Raw genomic sequence first — 20,000 nt, 5'->3', positions numbered from 1 at the left:
CCACAGTAAGTCTACGTGTCCTCTTCCACATAGGGCAAGCTAGAACTAACTATCTTACCCAGGACTGCCGAAGCAGCGTGGACCAGGGGAGGAACACACTTTTCATAGAAACGTAAGGCATCCATGACTGCCATAGTGCGTAAGCCGCCGCTGTGCGCGTAAACCCGTTCCCCGTAGGGAGGAGTCAAGCCGCCGCTTAGAGACGAAGTATTAAGTGTCCTCTTCCACATAGGGCAAGCTAGAATGAACTATCTTACCCAGGACCGCCGAAGCAGCGTGGACCAGGGGAGAACTGATCTTTATACTTCACACCACAGTATTGAGTAATGTGCCCTCTTCCACATAGGGCAAGCTGGAATGTTCCATTTTACCCAGGACGGCCGAAGCGGCGTGGACCAGTGGAGGACTACACAATCATGAGGTTTGATATCGACTTGTGTGTTTCAATAGGGTACCGATGGTATGTTTTGAACCGATTTGATTTAGCCATTCTGAAGTCATCACTTGGTTGAAGCGCTGAACTAGGGAGGCATCGTTTACATACATATTGGGTTTCGCATGCTCTACTAGGTTAATGTCATAGGGTTGGCTATCGAGCATGCCCAAGTGATGACTTGATTGTGTGCTTGCTTGAATTCTTCACATTTCATACCATCGGTTAGTTGTCGAATCATTCCTCGATCATAACCTTCGTTCTTGGTTCATGTATGCTCTCTTCCACATAGGGCAAGCTAGAATTAACTATCTTACCCAGGACCGCCGAAGCAGCGTGGACCAGGGGAGAACTATACTTTGTCTTGTATGCCCTCTTCCACATAGGGCAAGCTAGAATTAACTATCTTACCCAGGACCGCCGAAGCAGCGTGGACCAGTGGAGGACTATACTTTGTTCATAACACCACAGTATTGAGTAATGTGCCCTCTTCCACATAGGGCAAGCTAGAATGAACTATCTTACCCAGGACCGCCGCAGCGGCGTGGACCAGTGGAGGACTACACAATTAAGAGGTTTGATATCGACTTGTGTGTTTCAATAGGGTACCGATGGTATGTTTTGAACCGATTTGATTTAGCCATTCTGAAGTCATCACTTGGTTGAAGCGCTGAACTAGGGAGGCATCGTTTACATATATATTGGTTTTCGCATGCTCTACTAGGTTAATGTCATGAGGTTGGCTATCGAGCATGCCCAAGTGATGACTTGATTGTGTGCTTGCTTGAATTCTTCACATTTCATACCATCGGTTAGTTGTCGAATCATTCCTCGATCATAACCTTCGTTCTTGGTTCATGTATGCTCTCTTCCACATAGGGCAAGCTAGAATTAACTATCTTACCCAGGACCGCCGGAGCAGCGTGGACCAGGGGAGAACTATACTTTGTCTTGTATGCCCTCTTCCACATAGGGCAAGCTAGAATTAACTATCTTACCCAGGACTGCAAAGCAGCGTGGACCAGTGGAGGACTATACTTTGTTCATTACACCACAGTATTAAGTATGGTGTCCTCTTCCACATAGGGCAAGCTAGAACTAACTATCTTACCCAGGACCGCCGAAGCAGTGTGGACCAGGGGAGGACTATACTTTATACTTCACACACTAGCCATACTGAAGTCATCACTTGGTTGAAGCGCTGAACTACGGCGGGGTAATCGTTTACAGGTTATAATCATATAGCTGCATGCTCATTAGTAGATAATGGAATATTGTATGGCAATATGAGCATGCCCAAGTGATGACTTTGTTTCAAGCTCAACAGGTAGGGTATTGAGTCCTCTTCCACATAGGGCAAGCTAGAATGAACTATCTTACCCAGGACCGCCGGAGCAGCGTGGACCAGTGGAGGACTCTATACTTTATACTTCACACCACAGTATTGAGTACGTCTTGCATAAAGCCCCTAATGAGAACCACGAGGGCTCTCTCAATGTAGAACCACGAGGGCTCTAGTACCGATTCTCTCGGTACGGCTTGGTCCGTGTTCCTTTATGCTTGTACTCGCGAAAAGTCTCAACCCGGAGGTCTTGACTTTGTATTGTCATAGTTGGACTACGACGGGGCATCCGACCATTGCTGATCGAACACCCCTGATTCACCATCTTTCGGGTAGGCGGTACGCGTACCTCCGGACGCGGAAGTCTCAACCCGGAGGTCTTGACTTTGATTGTCATAGTTGGACTACGACGGGGCATCCGACCATTGCTGATCGAACACCCCTGATTCACCATCTTTCGGGTAGGCGGTGCGCGCACCTCCGACGCGGAAGTCTCAACCCGGAGGTCTTGACTTTGTATTGTCATAGTTGGACTACGACGGGGTATCCGACTCATCGAATACCCCAGAAGCACACCATCTTTCGGGTAGGCGGTACGCGTACCTCCGGACGCGGAAAGTCTCAACCCGGAGGTCTTGACTTTGGTTGTCATAGTTGGACTATGACGGGGCATCCGACCATTGCTGATCGAACACCCCTGTTACACCATCTTTCGGATAGGCGGTGCGCGACACCACCGACGCGGAAAGTCTCAACCCGGAGGTCTTGACTTTGTATTGTTGGATAGTCCTCTTCCACTATAGGGCAAGCTGGAAATATTCCATTTTACCCAGGACTGCCGAGGCAGCGTGGACCAGGGGAGAACTTCACGGAATCTTCAGGCATCCATGATTGCCATAGTGCGTAAGCCGCCGCTGTGTGCGTCAACTCGTTCCCCGTGAGGAGGAGTCTAGCCGCCGCTAAAAGACGAAGCATTAAGTGTCCTCATTCCACTATAGGGCAAGCTAGAATTAACTATCTTACCCAGGACCGCCGAAGCAGCGTGGACCAGGCGAGGACTACTTTATACTTCACACCACAGTATTGAGTACGACTTGCATAAAGCCCCTAATGAGAACCACGAGGGCTCTCTCAATGTAGAACCACGAGGGCTCTAGTACCGATTCTCTCGGTACGGCTTGGTCCGTGTTCCTTTATGCTTGTACTCGCGGAAAGTCTCAACCCGGAGGTCTTGACTTTGATTGTCATAGTTGGACTACGACGGGGAATCCGACCATTGCTGACCGAACACCCCTGATTCATCATCTTTCGGATAGGAGGTGCGCCCACCTCCGACGCGGAAGTCTCAACCCGGAGGTTCGGACTTAGAGTTTTTCCCATTTAAAAGTTTTTCTCTTAGCCATACTGAAGTCATCACTTGGTGAACGATTGAACTAGGGCGGGTTAATCGTTTATAGGTATTATGTGGTTTGCATGCTCTCTTAGGTTAAGGTCATGTGGTTGGCTATCGAGCATGCCCAAGTGATGACTTTGTTTCACGCTTGCTTGATTTCTTCATGATTCCCTGTTATATAGTGTAATCATTCGAGAACAGGGAATCTTTGGTTTTGCTCAACAGGTATTGGATGTCAACTTGGTATCTAGATCGCATTAAGTCTCAACCCTTAGGTTCGGACTTGTATAGTGACATCTTGTTACGGTCTTGAGTCTCAACCCGCAGGTTCGGACTACCTAGTGTTTGATCGAATATAATATGGCAACTTGTGCCTAAGTCTCAACCCGCAGGTTCGGACTTCTGTTTATTTGGCCAATGTATGTATAAGGCAACTTGTGCCTAAGTCTCAACCCGCAGGTTCGGACTTGTGTATTTGTTCGAAGTCATGTATAAGGCAACGTGTGCCTAAGTCTCAACCCGCAGGTTCGGACTTGTTAGTGTTTCGTCAACTTTCATATGGCAACTTGTGCCTAAGTCTCAACCCGCAGGTTCGGACTTGTGTATTTGTTCGAAGTCATGTATAAGGCAACTTGTGCCTAAGTCTCAACCCGCAGGTTCGGACTTGTGTATTTGTTCGAAGTCATGTATAAGGCAACGTGTGCCTAAGTCTCAACCCGCAGGTTCGGACTTGTTAGTGTTACGTCAATTATCATATGGCAACTTGTGCCGAAGTCTCAACCCGCAGGTTCGGACTTCTATAGTGTTTCGTCAATTATCATATGGCAACTTGTGCCGAAGTCTCAACCCGCAGGTTCGGACTTCTGGAAGGATCACTTGGCCACTAATGATCCTTCCGCAGGTTCACCTACGGAAACCTTGTTACGACTTTTACTTCCTCTAAATCATCAAGTTCGGTCAACTTCGATAAAGCAGACGCGGTTCACGAGGATCCAGCGAACGATCATCTCCAAAGACCTCACTAAATAATCCATCGGTAGTAGCGACGGGCGGTGTGTACAAAGGGCAGGGACGTATTCAACGCTGGCTGATGACCAGCACTTACTAGAAGTTCCGAGTTCATATGGACCATTGCAATCCATAATCCCTACTAAGTGAGTATTTGAGTGATTTCCCGTTCCTCTCGGAATAGGAGACACGCTGCTACCCACATTGTAGCACGCGTGTAGCCCAGAACATCTAAGGGCATCACGGACCTGTTATCGCTCGATCTCATTTTGCTAAACACAAATTGTCCTGCTAAGCAGCGTACCGTAAGTGCACTTGCGCACACGAACAGCGAAGGTGTCAGGTCATACTCCACCGAAAGGTCCTAACCCGTTCCAATCGGCATCGACGCATTAACGCTGACTGCGTTCTAGTTAGCATATGTGAGTCACGTTCGTTATCGGAATTAACCAGACAAATCAATCCACGAACTAAGAACGGCCATGCACCACTACCCTTAAATTTGAGAAAGAGCTATTAATCTGTCTCACCTCCATAAGTTCGGACCTGGTAAGTTTTCCCGTGTTGAGTCAAATTGAACCGCAAGCTCCATTTCATTGTGGTGCCCTTCCGTCAATTCCTTTAAGTTTCAACTTTGCAACCATACTTCCCCCGGAACCTGACTTTGGTTTCCCGGAAGCTACTGAGAGCACCTGGTTGTAGCGTCTCCCAATTGCTAGTTGGCATCGTTTACGGTTAGAACTAGGGCGGTATCTAATCGCCTTCGATCCTCTAACTTTCGTTCTTGATTAAAGAAAGCATCCTTGACAAATGCCTTCGCTTTAGTTAGTCTTACGACGGTCTACGAATTTCACCTCTCGCGCCGTAATACTAGTGTCCCCAACTACTTCTGTTAATCATTACCTCCGGTCTGAGTACAAACCAATGAAAGATTAGACCAAGGTCGTATTCCATTATTCCATGCAAGATTATTCTAGGGCGTTTGGGCACCCTGCTTTAAGCACTCTAATTTGTTCAAGGTAAACGTGAGCGGTCGAGCTCTATGTTACACTTGCACCCGTTGAAGGGCACACCATGACACAGACTTGGTGCCCTACCACACCATTGAGTCGCAACCAGATTCCGACTTGGCCCACCGACCACGGGTTGACCGGGTCGGCGGAGCCGGACTGTGTTGGACAAGTATCAACTTCGAACGTTTTAACCGCAACAATTTTAATATACGCTAGTGGAGCTGGAATTACCGCGGCTGCTGGCACCAGACTTGCCCTCCACTTGATCCTCGTAGAAGGATTTATGCTCTACTCATTCCAATTATGAAACATCATTAAAGAGTTTCATATTGTTATTTCTCGTCACTACCTCCCCGTCCCGGGATTGGGTAATTTACGCGCCTGCTGCCTTCCTTGGATGTGGTAGCCATTTCTCAGGCTCCCTCTCCGGAATCGAACCCTGATTCCCCGTTACCCGTTGCAACCATGGTAGTCCTCTATACTACCATCCATAGTTGATAGGGCAGATATTTGCGAGATCTGTCGTCGGTGCGAGACCATACGATCAGCATCATTATCCAGACTTCAACTCAATGACACGGAGAACCCGCGATTGGTTTGACTAATAAGTGCACCAGTTCCCGCGAGGGTCCTGGCATGTTGCATGTATTAGCTCTAGATTTTCCACAGTTATCCAAGTAACTAGGTTGATGATCTCGTAAATTATAGCTGTTATACTGAGCCTTATGCGGTTTCACATTAAATCTGTTTGTACTTAGACATGCATGGCTTAACCTTTGAGACGAGCGTATATTACTGGTAGGATCAACCAGAATTCCGACTTTGCGTTCGAATGTTCATTGTCCCATTGCACCCGGAGGAGCAAACACCACGTTCTATATGTTGTCAAGTCCGGTAGCACACGGGAGGCGAGCCCCCGTGCGAACCTCATTGCCCTCGTATCACACACACCCGATGCACCGGACAGGCACTTGAGCGGCATTCGACTCCGCTAAGCGCTCGTGCGCCCGATTGTGCATGCGCTGACGGGGCCTTCATACCCCTACCACAGCGACCTTATGCCAAACTTCCATGAATACTTAGGTGAGCTGACAAGGGCCTTCATTTCCCTACCATCAACTAAAGGACACGCTAGGCGCGTCCGATCATTGCAACTGCGGGGCTTTCATACCCCAATCACCACAGTACGCAATTCACCAGAGTTTAATCACAACCCCCCCGGACATGGCACACTATTAACTTGCAACAAAACTTAGTGTGTGCCGGGCACATCGGTTCCACAAAATCATTCCCGATGTACCCCAATTGGGGTTGTGAACGCATCCATGGTCCTCTGACACACCCAACCAAGCGTGGATACTACATACCTCAAACACCCAGTACACTAACAGACAAATCAATATATGGTTGCTTTCCCCCAGACATTTGCCAATCACTTGGCACCCGGACGGGAACTCGCTCCTGATTGCGCCAATGCCACCCATTTGCCAAGAGCGAGTTCTGTATGTAGATTTCATTTGGAAAGACAACCGTGTACTGGATATTCTATCCGACGATTACAGATGACGAGTACGAGACTCGACTACACTCACGGATAATACATTTTGGGTCGAGATTGCTTTCGGGGTTTTCGATTGGTCTTGCGCTTGTAAACGTATAACTTTGACTTGTGGTAACTTCGGTATGTTAGTCGATCACGTGGATGTGAACTGGTTAGGGTGAGCAATATGTTCACTTGCACTCTGGGTAGGAATAGGTGAGCGCTATAGGTTAAGATCATTGTATGGTTCCATCGTGATGACTTTCGCTAGATAGTAGGATGTTTGGATAGTTATAACGTTTTTGGCCATTTGTTCATAGTGTTCAGTCCATTGAGGAATTCGATTGGTCTTTGCTTCACACACGTGGTCGATCACTTGGATGTGAACTAGGGTGAGAATAAGGTGTTCACTAGTGCTCTTAGGTTTTGGATCAGTACTGAGCACTTGATTGGTTTCGCATAATATGTATCCATAGTGATGACTCTTTCCAGCTTAAGATTTCGTTACCGGTTTCGAATCCTCCCCACGTTCGCTTTTACTTGGTTAGGTTTTCGAGTGTAGATTTGAAAGCAATCTCATGTATGTATCCCATCTGATATAAGCCACTGACAGTTCATGTCACCTCGTTCAACTCTCGCTGGGTCACAGAAGTATGTTACTGCGCCCATTATCCCTACTCGGATAGGTTCGGTTCGTTCGTTTTATACTACGGTGAGTAAACTCAATTTGTGCATCGCATAGCCATGGAAAGCAAGCTTTCGCGGGCCTCTTCGACTGTTTTGATACGAGCTGTGCCCGTGATGCTTGTCATCCCAGGATACTAGACCCCTTTGGACGACCGCATGACCATCAGAAAGTAAATTCCACGTTCGATTTGGGGTGTGAACCCCGAACATAAAGTCTTTGTGTAGAACCACGAGGGCTCTTTAGTACCGATTCTCTCGGTACGCTTGGTCCGTGTTCCTTTATGTTCGTACTCTTGTGAATAAGATTCACGTTCGTTTTGGGATATTTGCTACTGTCACCGTTTGAGTACTATGGGGCTTGAACCCCTAACATAAAGTCTTTGTGTAGAACCACGAGGGTTCTATAGTACCGATTCTCTCGGTACGCTTGGTCCGTGTTCCTTTATGTTCGTACTCTTGTGTGTATAATATTCATGTTCGGTTTGGGATATTTGCTACTTTCACCAGGGTCCCGTTCTTCATACAAGTCTGCCTTGCTAATGTGGTAACTTTATAGTGTAGTTCTGACATCCCAATTTTGGGACTTAGCCGATTTTTCGTATATTTCCATATGACCCATAGGGTCCCTTTCTTCATACAAGCTTGCCTAGGGCGATCGGTCAAAACTTGTCTTACTATTCGATTGGTCTTCGCAGTTTCACCCTAGGCAATTCGCCTAGGTCTGTCTTCTTGAGGAGGCCAAAACCCGAAATAAGGAGGTCTGGCCGACCCTGAAACCTCCCCTGTCTTAACTACACTAACCCGATTTTTCAGGGTCCTCACCGTCATACAACTTTCCCTAGGTCACTTATACTCTTGACTTAGGCCATCTGACTTGGTCCGTGTTTCTTCCTAGGGTTCACCTAGGTACTTTGCCTTGCTTGATGTGGTAACTTTTTAGTGTAGTTCTGACATCCCAATTTTGGGACTTAGCCGATTTTTCATGAATTTCCATATGACCCTAAGGGTCCCTTTCTTCATACAAGCTTGCCTAGGGCGATCGGTCAAAACTTGTCTTACTATTCGATTGGTCTTCGCAGTTTCACCCTAGGCAATTCGCCTAGGTCTGTCTTCTTGAGGAGGCCAAAACCCGAAATAAGGAGGTCCAGCCGACCCTGAAACCTCCCCTGTCTTAACTACACTAACCCGATTTTTCAGGGTCCTCAGCGCCATACAACTTTGCCTAGGTCACTTATACTCTTGACTTAGGCCATCTGACTTGGTCCGTGTTTCTTCCTAGGGTTCACCTAGGTACTTTGCCTTGCTTGATGTGGTAACTTTATAGTGTAGTTCTGACATCCCAATTTTGGGACTTAGCCGATTTTTCATGAATTTCCATATGACCCTAAGGGTCCCTTTCTTCATACAAGCTTGCCTAGGGCGATCGGTCAAAACTTGTCTTACTATTCGATTGGTCTTCGCACTTTCACCCTAGGCAGTTTGCCTAGGTCTGTCTTCTTGAGGAGGCCAAAACCCGAAATAAGGAGGTTCAGCCGACCCAGAAACCTCCCCTGTCTGAACTACACTAACCCGATTTTTCAGGGTCCTCAGCGCCATACAACTTTGCCTAGGTCACTTGTACTCTTGACTTAGGCCATCTGACTTGGTCCGTGTTTCTTCCTAGGGTTCACCTAGGTACTTTGCCTTGCTTGATGTGGTAACTTTTTAGTGTAGTTCAGACATCCCAATTTTGGGACTTAGCCGATTTTTCATGTATTTCCATATGACCCATAGGGTCCCTTTCTTCATACAAGCTTGCCTAGGGCGATCGGTCAAAACTTGTCTTACTATTCGATTGGTCTTCGCACTTTCACCCTAGGCAGTTTGCCTAGGTCTGTCTTCTTGAGGAGGCCAAAACCCGAAATAAGGAGGTTCAGCCGACCTAGAAACCTCCCCTGTCAGAACTACACTAACCAGATTTTTCAGGGTCCTCACCGTCATACAACTTTGCCTAGGTCACTTGTACTCTTGACTTAGGCCATCTGACTTGGTCCGTGTTTCTTCTTAGGGTTCACCTAGGTACTTTGCCTTGCTTGATGTGGTAACTTTTTAGTGTAGTTCAGACATCCCAATTTTGGGACTTAGCCGATTTTTCATGTATTTCCATATGACCCATAGGGTCCCTTTCTTCATACAAGCTTGCCTAGGGCGATCGGTCAAAACTTGTCTTACTATTCGATTGGTCTTCGCACTTTCACCCTAGGCAGTTTGCCTAGGTGTAGCTTCTTGAGGAGGTCAAAACCCAAAATAAGGAGGTTCAGCCGACCCAAAAACCTCCCCTGTCTGAACTACACTAACCCGATTTTTCAGGGTCCTCAGCGCCATACAACTTTGCCTAGGTCACTTGTACTCTTGACTTAGGCCATCTGACTTGGTCCGTGTTTCTTCTTAGGGTTCACCTAGGTACTTTGCCTTGCTTGATGTGGTAACTTTTTAGTGTAGTTCAGACATCCCAATTTTGGGACTTAGCCGATTTTTCATGTATTTCCATATGACCCATAGGGTCCCTTTCTTCATACAAGCTTGCCTAGGGCGATCGGTCAAAACTTGTCTTACTATTCGATTGGTCTTCGCACTTTCACCCTAGGCAGTTTGCCTAGGTGTAGCTTCTTGAGGAGGTCAAAACCCAAAATAAGGAGGTTCAGCCGACCCAAAAACCTCCCCTGTCTAAACTACACTAACCAGATTTTTCAGGGTCCTCACCGTCATACAACTTTGCCTAGGTCACTTGCACTCTTGACTTAGGCCATCTGACTTGGTCCGTGTTTCTTCCTAGGGTTCACCTAGGTACTTTGCCTTGCTTGATGTGGTAACTTTTTAGTGTAGTTCAGACATCCCAATTTTGGGACTTAGCCGATTTTTCATGTATTTCCATATGACCCATAGGGTCCCTTTCTTCATACAAGCTTGCCTAGGGCGATCGGTCAAAACTTGTCTTACTATTCGATTGGTCTTCGCACTTTCACCCTAGGCAGTTTGCCTAGGTGTAGCTTCTTGAGGAGGTCAAAACCCAAAATAAGGAGGTTCAGCCGACCCAAAAACCTCCCCTGTCTAAACTACACTAACCAGATTTTTCAGGGTCCTCACCGTCATACAACTTTGCCTAGGTCACTTGTTCTCTTGACTTAGGCCATCTGACTTGGTCCGTGTTTCTTCCTAGGGTTCACCTAGGTACTTTGCCTTGCTTGGTGTGGTAACTTTTTAGTGTAGTTCTGACATCCTCATTTTGGGACTTAGCCGATTTTTCGTAAAATGCCATATGACCCATATGGGTCCTTGCCTTCATATAAGTTTGCCTTGCTTGGTGTGGTAACCTTTTAGTGTAGTTCTGACATCATCATTTTGGGACTTAGCCGATTTTTCGTAAAATACCATATGACCCATCAGGTTCCTTGCCTTCATATAAGTTTGCCTTGCTTGGTGTGGTAACATTTTAGTGTAGTTCTGACATCCCCATTTTGGGACTTAGCCGATTTTTCGTAAAATACCATATGACCCATCAGGGTCCTTTGCTTCATATAAGTTTGCCTTGCTTGGTGTGGTAACATTTGAGTGTAGTTCTGACATCATCATTTTGGGACTTAGCCGATTTTTCGTAAAATACCATATGACCCATCAGGGTCCTTTGCTTCATATAAGTTTGCCTTGCTTGGTGTGGTAACATTTGAGTGTAGTTCTGACATCCCCATTTTGGGACTTAGCCGATTTTTCGTAAAATACCATATGACCCATCAGGGTCCTTGCCTTCATATAAGTTTGCCTTGCTTGGTGTGGTAACATTTGAGTGTAGTTCTGACATCATCATTTTGGGACTTAGCCGATTTTTCGTAAAATACCATATGACCCATCAGGGTCCTTTGCTTCATATAAGTTTGCCTTGCTTGGTGTGGTAACATTTGAGTGTAGTTTCGACATCCCCATTTTGGGACTTAGCCGATTTTTCGTAAATTACCATATGACCCATCAGGGTCCTTTGCTTCATATAAGTTTGCCTTGCTTGGTGTGGTAACATTTGAGTGTAGTTCTGACATCCCCATTTTGGGACTTAGCCGATTTTTCGTAAAATACCATATGACCCATCAGGGTCCTTTGCTTCATATAAGTTTGCCTTGCTTGGTGTGGTAACATTTGAGTGTAGTTTCGACATCCCCATTTTGGGACTTAGCCGATTTTTCGTAAAATACCATATGACCCATCAGGGTCCTTTGCTTCATATAAGTTTGCCTTGCTTGGTGTGGTAACATTTGAGTGTAGTTCTGACATCCCCATTTTGGGACTTAGCCGATTTTTCGTAAAATACCATATGACCCATCAGGGTCCTTTTCTTCATATAAGTTTGCCTTGCTTGGTGTGGTAACATTTGAGTGTAGTTCTGACATCATCATTTTGGGACTTAGCCGATTTTTCGATCCATACCATATGACCCATAAGGGTCCTTTTCTTCATATAAGTTTGCCTTGCTTCATGTAGTAACATATGAGTGTAGTTCTGACATCCCCATTTTGGGACTTAGCCGATTTTTCGATCAATTCCATATGACCCATCAGGGTCCTTTCCTTCATATAAGTTTCCCAAGACTTAGTGTTTTTTACCTTTGGACACCAATATCACCCTTACGGGTATCTTTGATCTTCGCACCATGTATTGACCAAATGTAGGTCTTGCTATGCCAAACTTATAATTGTTCAACACCAAGTCTCTATCTTGAACCATTAAGGCTCTAACTTGCACCAATTGCTTGGTACTCTTGGTCCGTGTTTCATCGCATACTGACTTCTTGACTTAGTGCTTTTTTCCTTTGGACACCAATATCACCCTTGCGGGTATCTTTGATCTTCTCACTTTGTATTGACCGAATGTAGGTCTTGCCATGCCAAACATATAATTGTTCTACACCAAGTCTCTATCTCGTACCGCCAGCTCGGTACATTCGATAAACCTGCCCTTAAGGCACCCGGGACTTAGTCATTTTTTCACATTTTTCATGATTTTGAGGCAACTTTTCTCGACTTTGTCACCTTATATCACCAAGATCCTTTCCCTTTAGCGCTTCACTCTGTTCGTATGATATTTAGCGCTGACTATCACCTTTCTATCGCTGAGCTCAACTTCTTATTCGGTGCCATAGAGCCAGAGATATTTGGTGTATGCTGTTATAAGGGAAGTTTGTCACTTTTTCAAAGGCCCACTTTGGGACGCCCATATCTCACCTTCAGGTATCTTCGATCTTCTTGTCGTCTATGGACGAAACTTAGGTCTTGTCTTGGCCAACTTATAAATGTTCTACGGCCAAGCCGTATCTCTTACCGCCAGCCCGGTATTTTTGGACATAGTCGGATTTTCGCCTCTCGTGGTAACAATTTCTGACTTTGACTCACAATAACACCCGAACGGTCACATGCTAGCGCTTTGCTTGGTAGGAATTATAGTTAGCGCTACCTTTTCTCTTTCCATCGATACCTTGTTCGTTCCATTCCATGCAATACAGCCGAAGTTATGATGTTTCCCGTTTTCCATATCATGTGGAGCTTATGCTCTGGGAAAACCATCTAACACCTGTACCACCCTTTTGGGTACCACCGATCTCGACACTATGTTCGGGTCAAATATAGGTTATAACATGCCCAACTTATAATTATTCTACACCAAGTCTCTATCTCTTACCGCCTGCTCGGTATTTTACTCGTAAGTCCAATTTTCACAACTTGTACTTTTTGGCCCAATGTACTCGAGTTTCAATTTTGGTAACATTTTTCGACTTTGACGCTTAATAACTTCCAAATCATGCTAGTTAGCGCTTTGCTTTCTTCTAGTCGTATCTAGCGCTGGGTGTTACCTTTCCAAAACATATCCTAGCTTTACAATCCATGCCATATAGCCGGAGCTACATGGTGCACAAGTCAAATCCATTTTAGCCATGTTTCATTTTTGCCAATTTTTGACCACTCGTATCACCCTTCCAGAGTGGTCCGATCTTCTTGCTGTCTATGGCCGACTTTTAGGTCTTGTAGAGGCAAACTTATAAGTATTCTACGTCATCCCGCTATCTCTTACCGCCTGCTCGGTATTCTTGGTCTTGTGTGATTTTTGGCCATTTTGGTATTATTTTTCGACTTTGTCGCTTAATAACTCAGTTTTGCTCAACACTTAGCGCTTCGGTTGTTTGGGATTATAGTTAGCGCTTGGTTCGACCTTTCCAACACTGATCTTAGCTTGTCGATCCGTTCCATACAGCCTGAGTTATTCGCGATACCGTGTTTCAACCCATTTCTCAAGTCTCGTTTTGGTCCAACTTTGAACCAGCCATATCACCCTGATGGCTACCTCCGATCTTCTCGCTCTATATTGGCCAAAGTTAGTTCTTGTGGTAACGTACTTATGATTGTTCTACGCCGTGTTCGTAGCTCTTATCGTTCGCCCGCTATTTTCGATCATAAGGTGAATTTTCGCCTCTAAACCACCATTTTTCACCTTTGCCCTCTAATATGACCGACTTGCTCAACACCTAGCGCTTCGCTTGGTAGGACACATAGCTAGCGCTCGTCAAGACCTTTCCAACGCATATCCAAGCTTTCCGATCCGAGCCATACAGCCTGAGCTATAGGCGATACCGTTTTTCCCATTTTCTTGGTCACATGCACTTTAGGGTACCCCTTTTTGCCTTTGACCCTTAATACCTCCTCCGGGTCACTAGTAGGCGCTCAGCTTGGTAGGAAACATAGCTAGAGCAGGCCTTCACCTTTCCAAAACTGCCGAAAGTGTATCGATCCGACATCTAGAACCAAAGTTATGGTCATTCCCATCATGCTCTACTTTCATGGTCAACCTCCACCAAGCACACCTAGGTTGGACCAACTTTCACCAACTCATCTCGAACCCCAAATTTGCTTCGACCTACTAGGTTTCCCTAGTAAAGTGGTCAAAACATCCATTACAACACGACTGGTCTTTCTGGTGGTCGACCTAGGCGACTTTGTTCGACGACCACCACCCCATGGAACTAAAAGACGTCCCTTGATACGGACCACCGATACATTTTCCGGCCTGTCTAAACTACACTCATCGAAATTTTTTTGGGTCCCCACCGTCATACAAGTTTGCCTAGGTCAAGTTTTTCTTCCGGATCGGCCGCGGACCTCATTTTTCATTATCTAGGGAGGCCATAGGGCCCCAAAAGGGGTTTTTTAAAATTTTCGACACTTTCGACTTCGGTCGGATTTTTTCCGATTTTGGTCCGACCTAGGGACTTGGTGGTCCAAGGAGCCTCGGGACCAAACTTTTTTCTCAGGGGTCCCTACCTCCATACAACTTTGCCTAGGTCAATTTTTTGGTCCAAATCGACCGCGGATTTCACTTTTCAATATCTGGGGCTCGTGTAGAGTCCGAATATGAGGTTTTCTCATTTTTCGACATTTTCGACTTTTTTGGGATTTTTTCGGGTTTTTCGACCTAGGGGTCCGCCGAACAAATTTTGGGTCAAAAATTTTTATTGAACTAGTCGAAAGTACGCAAAAAGATAAGACTTTTTGCCGAAGACACCATGCCCCGGAACCGACTCCTTCCCCTTCAAAATTGGGGACAAACGTGATTTTTGAAACTTTTCCTTAGGGAGCCAAAGACTTAGAAAATTTTCAAATTCTCGATTTTTCGATTGCGAGCTAGCGCTTTGCGGTCTTCGGCAATGTTGTAGATCTCGACGAGATAAGACTTTTTGGTCAAGGGACATTTTGCCCTCCGACCCCTCCTTCCCCCCGCAAATCGCCCCCCAAAGTGCAATTTTTGCATTTTCACCTCTTTGCACGCACTGTTCGGCCCAAATGGCCACTTTCTATGGGTCTGAGCGCTTTGCGGTCTTCGGCAAACTTTTAGAGCGTACCAAGCCCTAATTATAATTCTTCTACACCACCTTCGTACCTCTTCATCCCTGGCCGCTATTCGCGTACCAAGGTAATTTTTGTTCATTTTGTCAACATTTTTCATCTTTGACTGCTTATATCGGCCTTGCCATGAACCGATAGCGCTTCGCTGTGTTCTAACGTAAGTTAGTACTGCTCAATACCTTTCCAAATCATGTCTTAGATTGTCATTTGCTTGCATACAGCCGGAGCTATGAGCGATACCGTAAAAAGTACCGAAACTTGGAAAAATCCTTTGATCGCCCATATCCCCCCTTTGGGGGCCAGATATCGAAAAAAGTTCTGATTCAAAAAGTTGCGCATTAACGTGTTCTAGTTATGCCTAGAACATTTCACTTCGCTAGCTGGCCTGCAACTTAGCCGTAATTGGGATTTTAGGGTGTTCTTGGAGGGCCCATTTCCTGCGACTTGGTATCTTTTGGGCCCAATGTTTCTCTAATATCTCCACGAGTTTTCCAGATAGCCTTTTCAAACTTTCAGGGTGCCTAGAACACCTCAAGACCTTTCCAACGCTATGCCGTTTGCCTCGCTCGGACATCTACAGCCAAAGTTATTCGAGGTACACGGTACCTTACCCTGTTTTCTCAGTACTTGGTCGAAAATTTCGATCAGCCATATGACCGACTTGGACAACCCTGAGCGGGTTGGCCCCATATAACTAAACTTTCGTCTCGTGGAGGCAAACTTATAAATATTCCACGTCAACTCGCTATCTCGTACCGCCTTGACGGTATACTTGGTCCAAGGGCCATTTCCAGCGACTTGGTCGCAATTTCGCTCTAAGTTTCGCTAATACCTTCGTCCGTGGACATTGTGATTTTTTGTTCGTATTTTTCCTTGATAGTCCCACTCAAGACTATTCCATACCAGAGCCAAGCGTCCCGCTAAGTGCCATACAGCCTGAGCAGTAATTCATGAAAGGTACCTCTACCAGTTTTTGCCATACTTGGGTACAAACTTTGGATCGCCCATATCTCCACTTTGGAGGCCAGCCAGCACCTTGGCCTCATATACTTTTTTGTTGGTCATACCATGCACCAAATATAATTGTTCTACGCCAACTTGCTATCTCTTCTCCAACTTGCCGTTATTCTTGGTCCAAGTCCCATTTCATTCGTTTTTGGACCCATTTTGCTATATGTTTCACTAATAGCTTCGGCCATGGACAAGCTGATTTTCTATTTGTATTTTTCCTTGATAGTCCCACTCAAGACCATTCCAAAACACACCGCAGCTTGTCGCTCGGTGGCAAACTGACCGAGTTATAATTCATGAAAGGTACCTCAACTTGGTACACCACGTGGTCGGCCCAAACCATAAACCGACCAAACGACCGACTTGGAGCACCCTGACCGGGTTGGCCCCATATAATGAAAGTTGCGTCTCTACACGCCCAACTTATGAATATTCTACGCCAAGTCGCTATCTCTTACCGGTAAGCCGGTATTCACCTTCCAAGGGGGATTTTGGTCAAGTGCCATTTCCTGCGACTTGGTCCCCGAATACGACCATCATCACCTAATATCTCCGTGGTCTTTCAACTCAGCCTCATGAAACTTTCAGGGTAGATAGGTCTCCCCGAGACCTTTCCAACGGTGAGCCGTTTGCCTCGCTCGGCCATATACAGCCGAAGTTATTAATGGTACTTGGTACCTTACCCTGTTTTTTCCATACTTGTTCGTACTTGGGTACAAACTTTGGATCGCCCATATCTCCACTTTGGAGGCCAGCCAGCACCTTGGCCCCATATACTTTTTTGTTGGTGATACCATGCACCAAATATAATTGTTCTACGCAAGCTTGCTATCTCTTTTCCAACTTGCGGTTATTTTTGACTCAAGTCCCATTTCATTCGTTTTCGGACCCATTTTGCCATATGTTTCACTAATAGCTTCGCCCATAGACAAGCTGATTTTCTGTTCATATTTTTCCTAGATAGTCCCACTCAAGACCATTCCAAATCACGCCGTAACTTGTCGCTCGGTGGCAAACTGACCGAGTTATAATTCATGAAAGATACCACAACTTGGTACACCACGTGGTCGGTCCAAACCATCAACCAACCATATGACCGACTTCGAGTCGAGCTAGCGGCTTGGCCTCATATAATCAAATGCGTGTCTTGGTAAGGGCTACTGACGGTCAGAACAATGTAGCTCGCTAGCTCGTGTCCAAACTTGTGTTTTGGTCGAATATTGTGTGTTCGAGTACCACTTCGGGTAACACGGACTTTGGTGCAACTTCACCACTTGTGCACTTAATAACTTCTCGGTCGTTCAAGTCTTTGCCTTCATACTTTCAGGGTAGTTAGGTCTCGTCGAGACCTTTCCATACATATGCCAAACTCATCGATCGGACATCTATAGCCCGAGTTATTCGCGGTACACCGTACCTTACCCTGTTTTTTCCTCAATTGGGTACAAACCTTGGAACACCCATATCGCCCCTTTAAAGACTAGCTGGCACGTTGGCTTCATATAATGATAAGTGCACCTCAACTAGGGCTACTGACGGTCAGAACATTTCAACTTGCTAGCTCGGGCCCACACTTGTGTTTTTCTCGAATATATGGTTCAAGTGTGCCACTTTGGGCACTTTTGGACATTTTGTCCCCACACAACTTTCTTGCCTTGGTAGATAGGGTCTTGTGTTTTTGGGCAAAAAGATGCACCAAGATATGGTCTAACTTTCGTTCTTGTACCGCAAAGCGCTACCTCCAACACCCGAGGAGATAGAAAGTGATTATGTTCGGTATATCGGTCTTCCATGGCCTACTATGGTAAGCCCCTGCAGGTATGCAACCGAAGGTGCTTGGTACATGTATTTGGTGCAAAATCGGTGCAAAGTAGGTGTTTCCTTGATCGGGCTATAACTTTCTTGGTTGATGTTGGATTGCTTTGCGGTCTTCGGGGGATAGTTAGGGAACATGTTGGCCAACATTTTCTTATTCCTCAGCCTGGCCGTACCTCCTACCGTCTAGGCGGTATTCATGCTCTAAGTTGGAACTTGTGTTCCTTCGGGCAACTTTTCTGACTTTGACGCTTAATATCTTCCGTTCATATGCAGTCTAAGCTCTGCAACTCTCAGGAAAGCTAGTACTACTCATTTCCTTTCCATATCAGTCTTTGGCTTGTCGATCCGATGTCTACAGCCTTAGTTATTCACGTTCCCTGTGAAGGTAGGTTTTTGCCCATTTTCCAGTTCATGTGGTAACATTCCCGGACTTTGCCGGCTTTCTCTTCATGTGGTAACTTGCTTGCTCATGTGGTAACTTGATAGTGTATTTCTGACAGACCCAATCTTGCACTTAGCCGATTTTTCTCTTCATATCATATGGATCCATCATAAGGCCATCTTGCTTGCTTGTGTGGTAACTTGATAGTGTATTTCCGACAGACCCAATCTTGGACTTAGCCGATTTTTCTCTTCATATCATATGGATCCATCACTAGGCCATCTTGCTTGCTTGTGTGGTAACTTGGAAGTGTATTTCTGACAGACCCAATCTCGGACTTAGCCGATTTTTCTCTTCATATCATATGGATCCATCAATACGCCATCTTGCTTGCTTGTGTGGTAACTTGGAAGTGTATGTCTGACAGACCCAATCTCGGACTTAGCCGATTTTTCTCTTCATATCATATGGATCAATCACTAGGCCATCTTGCTTGCTTGTGTGGTAACTTGAAAGTGTATGTCTGACAGACCCAATCTGGGACTTAGCCGATTTTTCTCTTCATATTATATGGATCCTGGACTTAGCCGATTTTTCTCTTCATATCATATGGATCCATCACTAGACCATCTTGCTTGCTTGTGTGGTAACTTGGAAGTGTATTTCTGACAGACCCAATCTGGGACTTAGCCAATTTTTCTCTTCATGTCATATGGATCCTTCACACGGCCTTCTTGCTTGCTTGTGTGGTAACTTGAAAGTGTATGTCTGACAGACCCAATCTGGGACTTAGCCGATTTTTCTCATCATATTATATGGATCCTGGACTTAGCCGATTTTTAGGTTATTATATATGGATCCTGGACTTAGCCGATTTTTCTCTTCATATAATATGGATCCTGGACTTAGCCGATTATTAGGTTATTATATATGGATCCTGGACTTAGCCGATTTTTCTCTTCATATAATATGGATCCGGGACTTAGCCGATTATTAGGTTATTATATATGGATCCTGGACTTAGCCGATATTTCTCTTCATATAATATGGATCCGGGACTTAGCCAATTTTTCTCTTCATATAATATGGATCCGGGACTTAGCCGATTTTTCTCTTCATATAATATGGATCCGGGACTTAGCCAATTTTTCTCTTCATGTGGTAACGTATGCCAATCGCTCACAAGTCATGGGATAAGGGTACTTGTGTTCTTCCATCTTCTAAGTCCCGCACGGGGACATCGTGATCGCCCCAAGTCCGGAATAGCGCCAAGTCAAGCCCCACGGTGGCCGTGCAGGACCTGTTAGCGGCGGCCCCACTGACAGCACTAATCCGGACTTAGAAATTATATCTTTCTAATCGAACACCACACACGCAACACCACCATACCACCATCTCCTTGCAAGTACCTAAGTACCCGCAACTCCATGGTGAAGGCAATGTCACTCCATCAC

Source organism: Anopheles ziemanni, assembly GCF_943734765.1.
Source record: "Anopheles ziemanni chromosome X unlocalized genomic scaffold, idAnoZiCoDA_A2_x.2 X_unloc_17, whole genome shotgun sequence".
Taxonomy (NCBI): domain Eukaryota; kingdom Metazoa; phylum Arthropoda; class Insecta; order Diptera; family Culicidae; genus Anopheles; species Anopheles ziemanni.
Note: the sequence above shows the minus strand (reverse complement) of the source record.